This window comes from Spodoptera frugiperda, chromosome 25, assembly GCF_023101765.2.
Source record: "Spodoptera frugiperda isolate SF20-4 chromosome 25, AGI-APGP_CSIRO_Sfru_2.0, whole genome shotgun sequence".
Taxonomy (NCBI): Eukaryota; Metazoa; Arthropoda; class Insecta; order Lepidoptera; family Noctuidae; genus Spodoptera; species Spodoptera frugiperda.
In genome coordinates, this window is record NC_064236.1 from 10,899,462 (window position 1) to 10,914,094 (window position 14,633).

At 33.5% G+C, this 14,633-nt stretch overlaps 1 protein-coding gene across 5 annotated transcripts in view; it reads right to left on the bottom strand.

Annotated features, from left to right (window-relative positions):
* The window catches only part of LOC118262353 (SCY1-like protein 2), a 152,943-nt gene that overhangs the window by 137,974 nt on the left and 336 nt on the right, over nt 1–14,633 (bottom strand). The window lies entirely within an intron of this gene.

Here is a 14,633-nt window from a genome sequence, read left to right on the forward strand (position 1 = left end):
CATAGCTTTCATCTCTTTCGGAAAGTGATGATCAGTTATGGACGTGATAAATTACAAAAATAGCATTATATAAATTGTAATAAAATATTTTTGAACCAGTAAATTTATTTGTGAATTTCAGGTATTGCGCGGCTTTTAAAAAGAATATTTTTATAACACCTCAACCGCAGATAACGTAGCTTAACCAACTTAATTGAAAAACAAAAATCTTTAAAGACAAAACCCTTCAATTAATTAAAAAATAATCAAAATAATGTCTTGTTCTCATAACCGGAGTCATTTACATTCTAGTAAAAACAGTAAAATCCAAAATATTTCAGCATCTACTTAATTATTCAATTATGTTTTCATCTCTATTTAATAAATACCTGAAACATTAAAGAATCCGGCTTTACAGACGTTTTGAATTTACGAAGGGATTTACAGAATTCGCTTGGAAATCTAACATGATTATTTTATCAAAATGTGAGTGTACGCGATTGCAAAGATTCTAAAATAAACATTACATTTTTATTTCATGTTTAAAATAAGATTTATTTATACACGAGTGCTATATTTTATGTACATTTTATATCAGTCATTTTACATGCAAATACGTGATTTTTCATGCGAATTATTACTGTGTTTTTATGTTTGGAAAAGGATAAATTTAATCCTTGTTTCTCAAAATAAGTTGTAGCTCGCTTGAGTTTTAAACTCTGTTGATATAATCGTATAACCGAAAATAAACAAATAACTCGTCGACGTCTAATTTGAATCGTTTTAATTCATCGATTGAAGCTAGAAGGCAGCGGCAGGGTTGGGGTGGAGTCAGCCCAGGACCGGGCCTCCGAATCACCGGGCCTCTGCGACCGAGAACATGTCGCAAAATCAATATACACACTTGTGTCGGAAATTTTGTCGAATCTTGAATGATCTTGTCTTTAACTTTAAATACATAAAATATCTTTTATTTCATTCAAATAAAGAATACTACTGAACAGTACAATATCAATTCTAATTTACAAACCAAATTATTTCATTCATATTCTTTACTACATCAAAACAAAATTAGAAACGTAAATTCTATAAACCTATAAAAGGTTTACAGAAAATGATATGAGCTTAGTGTGAGCCGCTCCGTAGCATACTACGAGCTACGCCGTAGTAGCTACTACGGTAGCTACGAGAAAAATTCGTGACAGGGAAAAGAAACATCTATGTTTCCGCGTCAAAAATACGAATCGAATACCAACATGGGGACTGAAAACCTTTTGTATTTAATTACCTAATCAAAACTAGAGTTCGTGTAAAAAACTTAGATAGTAATGTCTAGTTTTCTTATATTAATTCATAGTAATAAAATATCCATCTACCTTAATACTCAGTCATTCTATCTAATTGCAGACACACGTATTAGCTGAAGACGATGTTGCCGTTAGAATGCAGGAACATCTATCCAACCCAACTAAGGAATAATACGCTCCCAAGTCGTACATTACACGTACAAGCAGGGGCCCCCAACCCACTCCGCTCCACTCCGCAAGACGTTCAACAAGTGAAGCAATGTCATCACGAAAATTGAATTTTGGTGAGTCACTAGATCTACATAAAGCTTCACACTGTATTTGTGGCAAGTCGATTTAGATACAATGACCTACTTTATGTCTTACAATCGATGTATCTTTGTCTTCGCTTGTATCGCTTGCCCGACACCTGACGATGTGCGAATGGACGTTGCTTTGTGATTAATTAACCCAGTGGAGTATAAACATTACACGTTTTTGATTTAATAATGTTACTTAGTCGATATTGTTTGTTTGGTGATTAAACACAAACTACAAGTATGTTATAGCTCGAAGGACTAGTCACACGTGTAACTTTAGTACGGCCATTTAATAATGCCAGATATTACGTGGTGAGCTTGAGCAAACATTACAATAACTGTACTTGCGTATGTTGGTATAAGAAGTTTATATGCTTGACAGCGCGGTTTTGATTTCGCAGTCATCTCGCAATTTAACGCCCTTTCAACGCGAAAATTGTTAACTGCCAAAACAATTTTCACAGAAATACAATTCGTATATCACAGATACCAGTTTGCAGTACACTTTAATATTAAATGAGAACAATTAACTAATTTGGAAGTTTGTCGAAAAGTTTCTATCTATTTATAAGTACCTAAAATATTACACACGATTTGATTCGTTCATTTTTAAAAATAGAAGTTAGGATTTGCTCGTCGCGTGAACGTTTGCTTGTCAGTAATTTTTTATTACAATCGGTTTTAGTATGTTCAACCAAGAGCTACGCTACTGTTTGTTTTAAGTCTTTTTATGTTCTGTTTTATATTATGCTTACTTTTTATATTACAATTGTTAGCATTAAAATTATTACGTTAGTTTAGGTAACATACCCTCTCTTTTTATTTCATAAAGCAATAATTACCCTTGTAATTACGTTTTAAGTAACTTTAAATAACAAAATGTAATTATTTTTAATTAAAATTTAACACAGTGTTAACAGACGTAGAATAATTTATTTTACCTACGTGCACATATTAGGTACAAAAGCGAAAGTCAAAGTAAGGGTTTCAGTTGTGGAGAATGCATGAATTCTAATGTTTGTATAAGGATAAGGAGGGTTGAAGATCGGTAGGCTCACTACGGGTTGTAAAAGGCCTAGTAGAGTACTTCGGCGAGTCAGACAATTTGCAGTAGGCAGCCAACCGTTACCCGGAGCTTCCAAATTGTTTTATTGAAATAACTGGCCGGCTTCGAGCAAAGGAACTTTTGCATAAAAAGTAATTGTGTTATGTCGTTTCCCTCTGATCGTTTGCTATTTTTAATAACAGTTTAACTAAGTAAGCGGGCAAGTAAATTATATTATTTTCAGGGATATCTACTGGGTAATGAAAACGAATAGATGAGCTTGTAAATTAATTTGAAATAATTTCACAGCGCCGTCACCCACTGCACCTTATGTTGCTACTTTTCGTTTAATCTTGGTTCAAACGATTTAAGCACGATTAGAATGTATATAAGGACTACTTTCCTTTGAAATATTTTTTATATGTTGCGGATTGTGGAGGGCAACCACAATGTGTTAAGTGAAATAAAAGTGCGAATATTCTGACTGATTCGAAAGAGGTAACAAAACGTTACAAACATAATAGCTTATGCTGCAAAAAAAAATGCGGCTACAATTATGGTTGCACGAGAGATGAATTAATGAGGCGAAATGGTTCATTATGGTCTATAATAGCTTCTGCCAGTGACTTCCCCCGCGTTCTCAGGTAAAAAGTAGCTTGTGCGTTATTCCAGACCATAATCTACCTATCTCAATTTCATCCCGGTCCTTTCAGAGGTTTTGACGTGATTGAGTAACAAACATACAATCTGGCATTTATAATAGCAATTTAAGCTAATTTCGCCTATCGGCCCTATAATTACAGCGCAAGGTCCACTGCGGGTAACCTAACCGTCGACAAACATTAATTTTAATCACATTCTTTAGTTTAGTGTCTATCTGGTACTCGTAACAACCCCTACTACTTATTCTTCGACAGTTTTGTTCTAATATAGTTTAATATTGTAATCAAATAGAACATCATAATTCGCACTATTTTTGTCGTCACTCTATACTTATTAAGTTTTAGCACAATTTTAAAATGATAAACGTATTATTAAAAAACTTCACTTCGTTCAATATGGTTTGATTAAACCGAGCGGAGTATTGTTTACATTTGGGATCCTTTTTTAAACCGTCTTCATTAGACGTGTTTGCTTGAACAAAACAAAAAGGACAAAATTATTTGTTTAACCCTTGGCCCGCAATCCAGGGAGGTAATGAAAATGAATTTATCAAAAAACCGGTCAAGTGCGAATCGAAATCGCGTACGAAGTTTACCGTATTATAATATCTACAGAAACTCAAGTTTTTTGTTAGAAATTTAGTATTTATTTTATTTGTATTTGTTGTTATAGTAGCAATAGAAATACATCGAACTGGTAATAGAGAGAAATGGAAAGACGAAAGAAAGTGTAAACAATTTTTATTTATTTTTTTGCAAATTACCGAAAAATAATATGTATACTTACACCAAATTGCTATTAAACCAAGCTTACTAGTCCATCCAACTATTCCATACGTTAAGTTACAAATATAAATACCATCACTGTGGTCTGTAAGACTCTAAGCAGGCAGTTAAGGGTTGAAACTAATGATATTTTGTTTAAAGTTGACACACGTCTGCTCAAGCGTGATAGAGGACGGAAATAAATGATTGGACTTTTTTACGTCCAACCAATTGGGATTCAGCCGTCAAGCGAACTTTTCAATCCGGTTCCATTGAATTGTTATCAAGCCTTTTTTAAATTTATTCCCACCCACTTTTGTTTAACTTTACTAACTGAAGTTTAGCTTTGAACTGAAGGAAGGGTAATTTGTAACTAAAAATGTTAGAATTTATTCTTGATCTGACCCGGTTTCCTTCGTAGGTAGGTTGAAGCTGTGCTACGTGTTGCAGGTTTGATCCCTCCATGAGTCAAAAAGTACAATAGATTTTAATCTTAAAAAAAAATCTGTCAAACCTAGGTAAGCTAGTTACGTTACTTCGGTAAAACATCTTTAGGTACCAATATGATTTACACCAAAACCTTAATAACGGTTATCAAATAGTATTTAACTATGTCACCTCACAAGTGACCTTAACGACAAAATGCTTGGTAATGCCCTGAATAAATCATTAGAAAAATCCTTGGATGTCCACAACTACTAGCAACATAGCTAACATTGGCCACAAACAATATTTGTTTTAACATACAAAAACACGAGAAAGCTTTAAAAACAATTTCAATGTACTAATATAAATAAAATGTTATACTTAAATGTGTCTAATGTTCTTTGTTACAGTGGCAAACGATTTTACCTGTTGCGGCTCATTGACCGCTTAGGCATTTCATTTAAGTAACGACTTTGCTTTATACAGCCGTTATTAGGAGTTTAAGTAAGCCGCAAGAATATTGAGAAGATGTAGTAAAAGCATAAAGTAAATGAAACTTTTCGCCCCTAATTTTATAAGGAGCTAGTTTATTGTTCAACATTGATATTACAGTTCTAGACTCTGTGGCTGTGAACTTTGATGTAAAGCAATAATTATTCCTTTGTTTAAACCATGAGGCAGATCTTACAGTCATAAATTTCAAAGATCGCTAAAGATAATCTCCTCTCTTATCTGCATACTAATAGTACCTCATTTGTATTCCATGCATTAACTTTAATTGAACGCAAATTAAAGTGCACTACACTATCAAGTCAAAGTACTGAAGAAATGTAGAGGTTATTCTGATAAAAGTCAGTAATTATGTTAAGTACAAAGTAACCCTTTTTAACCAGCGCGTAATAAACAAGAGAACGATTAAAATTGGAAATTCAATTAAATCTTTGAACACGAAAAGAAACTTGGCAAATACCACAAGACTGTGGCAACAACTAACTAATTATACTAATAGTCTCAAATAATAATCAATCGATGTTGGTGACTTGAGTAGATGTTTTATTAAACAATTTTAATCACAGAAATGTACCAAAGTGATGATTTTAAAATAAATACGCGCCCTACCGTATGGGTCGCCTTATATTTATATAGCACACTAGCTATTTCAACATCGTTCATCCCGAAGCCACAGGAGACGAAGGCACAAAGGCCAATGTATTTTCATTCAACTTAAAGTAAATGGATTAATATCCAACTCTCGATATCGACCCTCCCAGAGCCCAGTTCCCATCCACGTCATTATTAGGGTTTCAATCGCAAATTTTGATAACCCCGAATATAATGTAAGGGTGGGTCGTCCGGACCACCTGTCAGGCCCCTAACTTATACTTCGTTCTTATTGAAATTATATTTTATAGGCTAGAATTTATAACAGTCGCTGGAAAGTACCGTCGAAAGGATGATATTCTCCGATGTTATAATAAATTTCAAATATCGAGTTTACTCCCAAAAATTTACGTCGATTTTTCAGTTCACGTAATACAATATTAAGAGCAAGCTTATTATTACTGTCAACAATAAGTGTAAATAAAAAACCAAATAATGCCTTTTGGCTGGATATTATCAACGGCGGGATAATTACAGGTTGATTCCCGGAAAAATTTTGGTACCTATTTACAATATATACAAAAAGCTTTATATTCCATGAAACACGACTTTAGCATTTTGGTGATCGGTAAATAAGTGATCAGTATCAAGTAAATTACTGTTCAAAGCAAACAGGACGATTATTATGTATTGATCAATATTTGTATTATTTGATGCGGTTTCTCTTTTAGAACAAATTGGAATTAGTGAGAGAAGTACATATGTACCAATTTATGCCCGATGTCGATGACTACTCTCAAATGATTTGTTTGGTTACGGGACCGAAGTAATTAACTCGCTGTACCATGAGGTTCACCTCTACTTATCCCTTCGGTAGCCAACGACGACACGTTACTACGTTATCCATATATTATGTACGACTGCTTAAAATTTGAAGCTATGAAACGGTTAATTCGGGAAGTGTTAGCAACATGCTTAATGTGTTAATCTCGTTGCTCGATGTTAATCAAGGTCCACGTCATTTTTAAGTGTCGTATCAAATCAAATGTTCTACAGAGCCTCGCACAAGGGTCGGCAACAAGTGGTCGCTTAGCTCACGCAGTTCACGCACTTCTGATTACTCCATAATGTAAAAAGCATGAGTATTTTCCTCGAGTTAGAATAGCATTAATTCTTAATTTGACTCGGAATTTTTATTAGGCGCGCGCGAAATGCTGCAGGTGTAGTCTGCGCATACAAATGTGATGTCAATACCGATGTAAATTCACTTTTCCTATAACACAATTCACGCAAGTAAAAGTGTTAAACTGCTCGTAACTAAATCTAATCTAATTATCTTACTCCAAATATTTGTTCTTTTATTCTCGTTTTAAAATGTCTTGAATGAAACTGTTTGAAATATAAGAACAATGTCATTTGATAACTATAAAGATTTTATACTTTAATGACCAATATTTCGAAATAAATACCGAAATGGCTAAGTCCAAAAAAAAGTATTTATTATGTTAAGTGATCACACGACATTAATTTGTATCTATGATACGTTACCAAAATGAGATAATGGTAGCTCCAAAAATGGTATTTAACCTTGCATTTGAAATGTCAAAATCCGATGCACAATTTGCAACCGATTTTGTTGACAAATATCATTACCAATTTTTCACAAACAGGCTACAGAATCTCTTCAACGCTGAATGTATTCAATTCAAGTCAGAGTGAACACGCCAACCGACACTAAATATTAAACTACCGTCAGTTACTATATAATCTATAGATATTAGTTCAAAACAATTTTGACGATGCAGAACAATGCATGTTGCTCATAAACTATGCAGATTCAGCTTGGTTGAAAGTTTGGACATGTAAGCTTGCGCAAAACTCACAGACAAGTATGTACTTGTCCGTGAGTTAATAATATTTTCTATTTTTTTTCTGCAAACTAATAAAACTAACGACGAATCGTTCACTTTTAAAGTATCGCATGATGACGTCATTAGTTAGTAACAAATGTACAAAAAGATCCTAATACTAAAACTTCTCATTTTTATATGCCTCTTTTATATGCCATACTTAAAAAGTGAACGAATCGTCGATAAACCAAATTTCTATCGACGATTCGTTAACATTGTAGTATGAAAGTATGGCATGATGACGTCGTTAGTTCTTAAGAAATGTACAAAAAGGTGTCGTATCTAGACCCCATTACTAAAACTTCAATGTGATTTATTAAAAAATGTGTCATATATTATTTCCTGTTAACCAACAGAATAAAGAGATGTTTCATATCGTTCAGTCCAAATTCCTATTGCAAAATTTCTTTGCTGGCACCATAAAAATACCCAAAGTAACATGGTAGTACGGATATTATTTTTGTTACATATTTCTATCACCTAATATCTCTATACCATTTTCCATCGATTCCAATTCTGTATGTCACGTTATTGAACAAACAACGTCCTATGAACTATGAACACTACTCACCACCTCTCTCGTTCTCTTTACAGCCCAGTGTCTTGAATAATTTAAAAGGTAGCAACTGTTTGTTATGTTGTTTACTCAAGAGTGATGTAAAATATTATAGTGGCAATATTTCATACCGTTCATTAGCAGAACTTTGTGCTATTAAGCTATTACAACGCTCTGGTATTATGTTATAAACCCTACATTACTACAATGGCTAAAAGCCTTGTATAATATATTGATTTAACTAAAATACTCAAGACACATGTGAAAGGGTAGCTCCATATCATCAGCACTCCAGATTAAATTATACAATATTTATATTCATTTATTATGTTAATTTTTTGTGCTAAAAATCGTGGGAGGCAGATATGTGAAGTAATTAATATACTAGATATGTAAAATTATGTATAACGTACATTTCTTACTCACATAAAGCAGTGAGTAGGTCGTTACAAAAAGCAAACGTATTGAAATACTATTTTTATAGAGTAATGTATAATGAGACATTATAGTAATATTCCTCCATTTATATTCCAGAATATTTCTCACTCTCTAGCCTGAACGACTAGACTATGGATTTCCGCTTGATACGGGTCGTTTGATTCGTATTTACTATGAGAGTGACACTAAATATATCAAAATACAAAAATAATAAAACAAAATTAAATAAAAAAAGGTAATTTAAAAAACTAAAAAACCCGACTGCGTTTCTTTATAATATTAAAATGAAAAAACCCTAAAACAAGAAAGTCATCGTAAAATTTAAGCAGTCGGGACCCATTCTAAATAGAAGAGGCTTTCTAGAATGGGTCCCGACTTGAAATAATCTTGTTACAGGAAAATATCGATCGTTGCATCGATTTTATACGAAAATCGATCAATAAATCGAAATCGAAATAAATAATAATTTACGAAATGAAATATTATAAAGTTTTAGTGCATCGTATTTTGCGTGGCGGACAAAAAAGTGCATGCCCCTTGCATCTGACGTTCGTCGCTGCCTGAAGGCAGCGGGAGACTGACCTGGAATGACCGCGCAGTGACGTTTCGCTGCACTTTTGCGAGCCATTTACTTTGAGTACAACTTTATACAAGTATTTACTGCTGTTTAATATAATTAAAAGTATTGCTTTAAATGTAGCGTATTTTTAATGTGTATGAAAGAGTGCATTTCCATAAAATTCATTTCATACACACGTACATTATACAAAGTTCTGAGTTAAATTGTGTTACCGTATGTAACTGACTCTGGCTAGTAAAGTAAAAGTGCTGTAAAGCGAGAGGTCCTAATTTGAATCCTGATTCAGGAAGGCAAGTTTTAGAAAGTATCCGTTACAAAGTTTTTCAGTAAAAGTACTGAAGATAAAATTGTGTTTCTTGTTTTTAGTGTTTACTGTGTTGAATATATATTTTTTTAGCGTTGATAAATCTGCGTTTGACTCCCAACCCGCTTTCTGCCAAATCGGTGAAGCGTAGATGTGGCCGAATATGGAGCAATTATAGCTAATGTTATAGTCACATTTGGACTGATCTGGTCAAATGTAACTGTAAAATTAGTAGATGTCTATCAAGTTCCTAGAAACAGGAGTATACAGTATTGAGTTCGTTTGCATTTACAGAATAATTGAGTTGTGTATCAATGCATGTTTAATTTTCTCTAGGGAAATCAGTTGTTCAATGCACATGGATGAATTTAATACTTCAAGAAGATAATTGTATTGGCAATATCGCACGTAACTTAAATCAAGGATGAATTATACATCATTAAGAATTAGTTTTTTAATTTACTTTCAACTGAACTTTTGTCAAGGGTAACTAAACCTATAGGTAGGCATTCGGCAATTAGATATTTCGATGGTTATTTCATTGAAGCCGAAAAGAGTTTGCAACAGCAAATAGTTCATCATTCTAACTATGTTTGCTGAGTGCTAACTGAAATATTGTAGGTTTATAGCGCCCAGCTCAAACTGAGTTGGTATCTTTCACTGGTTATCTATTTAACATAGGCACGTTAGTTTTGTTCAGAGATTTTATAGATCGTTATTTTTACAATCAATGTAATAAAAATATTAAAATCACTAGAGAGTGATTGTAATATTTTTAAGGGATTTTGTAAGTTATGTCCTCATACTGAAGGCATGCTTTTTCTTTCTTTCTAAGATTAAATGTAGCCGCTGTTATTATTGGGTGTGTCTATAATAGGAACATTGAAACTTCTATCAGACTAGAGAAAAGAAGTCTAACATTGTTTCAGCTTAATTTTGATTAATGTTGCCAGATTTTATTATAGGACTGGCCAGTAAACAGGTAGATGTATCACTTGCAGATGTAGATGTATCATATTGATGGGTTATCAATGGGTGCCGCCCAGGAACATCCGCAACACCAGAGGAGTTACAAATGCGTTGCCTAACTTTTAGGAATGAAGGATTTGGGGATTGAGGAGGGGAGGAATTGTTCCTTCGATAAACCTTAATTACGCGGTGAAACACAACGTGTGTATTGTTTCACGCCGGTTTTCTGTGAGGCCGTACCGTGGTACAGTCCAGTCGAGCCAGCCTCATTGTACAGAAACATAGTTTATATATTGCTTACAGAACCAATAAATTGACTCCGACTTTGACTCTACCAAAGACAAAAAGTTCCGTTTTAACTATCCATTAGTTCCGTTCCGTGTTCCGTTTTAACTATTTGGAAGTAATATGATGAATCGTGATAGCCCGGAAATTAAAAGGGTGTGTCGTGTCATCCGTAGGTAAAAGGCGCCCGCTCCTCAAGCATCAGGATTTGTGTTCAAAACTTGGACTAGGGTGCCTATGGCCGGAGCTACGGGTTTACCGGGGCTCCGACTCAAAGCAGGAGAAGGAACAGGGTGGTTTTTAGTCAGTAAGAGTCGCCCAAGTCGGAAAAGTAATGGGATGATTTTCCCCCCTCAAAAAAAGGGTGCCTATGTGACATTTCCCATACTACAATTTTCTTACTTTATGCATATAGGCATAGCATTGATTGATATATCATTTTCTCCATAAAGTGTTGCTGGTTCGTAGTCTTAGTTGTACGATCATACGACCAATAAGGAGTTTGTCACTTTGCCTTCATTTCTAATTATTTATTATAATTTAACCCCATTGTAAAAGTAATTGATATTATTATGTAATTAAAACCAAAGAATATTAAAATTATGACCTAATGCCAAATAAAAAGTAGTGGAGGCCACTTGGTGACATAACTATAATCCCCAAATAGTTTGTCAAACGTGGGGATTAAGTCCCTTTCACACTATGAGAAGGGGGTGCAGCAGAAGACATCTTCATGTGGCTGTAGAAGTTTGATATTCATTGGTTTAAGCTCTAAGAACTTTAATTTTAGATACTTAATTGTTTCTTTATTATATAAATTAATATCTTTCTATTCTTCATGACTATTTCTTTAAGTGTGTATATAGATTCTGTCTCATTGGATCTGTAACCGTAAGCACCATTGCTTAGCTTGGAGTCTCAAGTTTAAGTCCCAATATTGAGAAGTTGCCCTTTATGTATAAGTCATTGTGTGATTTATTAAATTTATTCGTCCTGCATTATTATTAATTTAACAAAATTTATTTAAATAATTACTAACTGATACCTAATGTTACACTTCTGCCTACCTATCATAGTAAATCTGATAATGTTCCAAATTGTTAAAAAAATTAAAATCGAAAAAAAAATTCAGATAAATCTTAGAATTTTCAACGGCCCACGAAAGAACTCGTCAAGATAAATCCAAAGAGCCCAAACACGATAGGGTCCTGGTATTTAATCAAGGAGTTCCGTAAATCACCAATTTGCTTCGTCATCATACCCTAAACTCAACCATATTCCTATTTGCCAACCTATGAAAGCAATTTCAATGAGTAACTATCCGCCCGATGCATTGGTTACGTCATTAGGATGAGCGGGATACGGTGTGCAAAAACGGCAACTCAAAGTACCCATATTCCGATACATCGTTACATAAAATATATTATATACGTGTATATACAATTAAAAATGTTTTAATTATGAAGCAATTCAGCTTGTACTTGTAAATATTCATCGACTTTGTCTGCGGACTGTACCTTCCGGATCCAATTATAATGATTGAAAATCGACTTGCAAATGTGTTTCACTGTCGCCGTTTTGTTGCGCAAAACGCGTGATTTTAAAAATATATTAATAATATAAAATTATATTTTAAAACCGTCTATTGTAGATTGAACTAATTTTTTATATATTTTTTTTAAAAGTATTTTTTTTTTTTTTGCTAAAACTTAAATGTTTTTTCCTCACCTTAACCTCTAATTGCTCTATGCGATAAGAAACGTTTTATAGAAATGTGAGTACATATTTTTTCTCTATAATTTGTCATTTAATTATTTGCTTCATAATTGTTATGAGATAATAAACCTATCGTATCAAATACCGAGATCGATCACAGACTCTCAATTCTTAAAAGTTTACTAATACTTAGAAAACTATTGATCACTTAATTAGGACATCATAAAACCATATTTAGGGCCTGTTTCACAGTTTCTGGATAGCCGCTATGTCCCAGATAAATTTGAATTAAGAACGCAATTTGTATGAACTATCTGTCACATAAGTTTATCGGGTACTTATATGAAGGTGGTAAAACAGGCGCTTAAAACACAAAATTTACAATACAATAAATCCTTCCCAGTACTTTAAATTCAGTAGAAGGCTTGACGTTTTTATATTACAATTTCAAATCAGACGTTCATTTAATTACGTTCAACTTGTTGAATCGCGACTATGGAACAGATGCGTATATATTTCCTACGCCGGTTTTATAATCCCACGAGAGAGGAAACGACCCTTACGAACATTGATCGTGAAAATTTTCTACCCCCCGTAGCGAATTTGATGTGACAACTCAGAAATCAAATTTAGAGCCTAATTCACAGCAGGTGTCTATAAATGTATCGCGTTTTTTTTTTCTTTAGCGGAACGTCTTATCTTTTTTTTGGGAAAGGAAAAAGTTTTTGATACAAGAGTAATTGTTTTTAAGGTGTTTCTTCGTTGTGTTTCAGTATAAATTTTTCCATAAGAAGAAAGGTATGGAAAAGTAATTTATTTAATAAATCCTTAGTTGCTCTCCGCTAATGTAGGTATCAACCGTATAAAATGAAACATACCCTATCTGCCGTGGTTTAGTGCTTTGACTTGTTTACCCAATATGATAGACGAGATAAAACGTGATAGAGTACTAAAAAAATGTTTAGAAAGGTAAGGAAAGGAACGGTAACGAGGGTAGCCATAGAGCTACGGACGCCCTTGCGAATCGATCCCCTGACCTGAGCGCTCCCGCAAAGCGACTATGTGCACCGCTGAGCCGACTATAAATCCAAATTAGCTACTACTGTACTATAATTGATCATAGACCCAGGCTACAAAATCTACGAATTAAACGCTTTAATAAAGCCAGGCCTCAAATACTTTAAACTATTTTTTCCTAATACCTACGGTATAGTAGAAGCAGCAAAACGATTTGCCGAAGATCGATCCTAGTCGGTTAGGATTCTAATGGCCACTTTCGCTAACCACCCCTAAACCATCACTTAACCAAGAGTTACGTAGCGTGAGGGAGTAGATACTCCCTAGTCTAAGGCCTAATGGTAGTCTAAATAGACTACCCTTTACTTTTCTATTATGTGTCATTTATATGTATTTTATTTATAGGTGGATGCAAACCAAAATATCGAAGTGGTGCTTTCAAAGTAATAAAAACCATATTATTGCGTACTTTTTTAAAATAAAGATTTTCTTTTGTGAGACAATAAAGAATATTTTTTTAAATTTTCGCTTTATCGTTTCACCTACGTTATCAAACTGCTGGGAAAAAATATTCTTATGTCCTTCCAAATTCGTTTGGCCTGTCGTTTCAAACTAAGCCTTGTATTATTTTTTAAAAGGCTTTTTTCAGCTTGTATTTAATTCTAGTAACCGAAATTTTACTCGTAACTTACTGGCCGATTGCTTTGAAATTTTAAATACTTTTATTTGAATAATGAACTGTTTTAAAAAAATGTATAGTTTCATACAAGCTTTATATAAGAATATATTACGATTAAAAAAAATAGAACGCTCATATTTATAATTGTTGAAATAGATAAGCTCTTTCCAGCCCAGTGTGAAATGAATCTTAAACAATTTGCGGCCGATGCATTTTGTAAGCTGAAACTAACGTTGTTGGAACTTTGCGCGCTCGAAATAAACTGGCTGTTACACTTATCATCAAAGATACGAATTAAAAAATAAGAAAGGGTCTCATACGTTTGTCCATTATTTTTTAAACACCGTAAACCTCACTTTATTTTATTATTTTTATTTTCTTTGTAATCACTTTTTGTATTTGCGTTTTAAATATTTTTATGAAAAAGATATATTTTTTTTAAAAGACTCCGTAGAATTTTTAGGAATATCAGTATTATAGAAATTAAAAATCCGCAATAATGTTGAATTAAAAAATTAAATAAGGTGTCACGCCGCCGTCGCGATCTCCTCCATCTCGAACACCGCCAAATTAAGCTAGAAAAAATTAAATATAA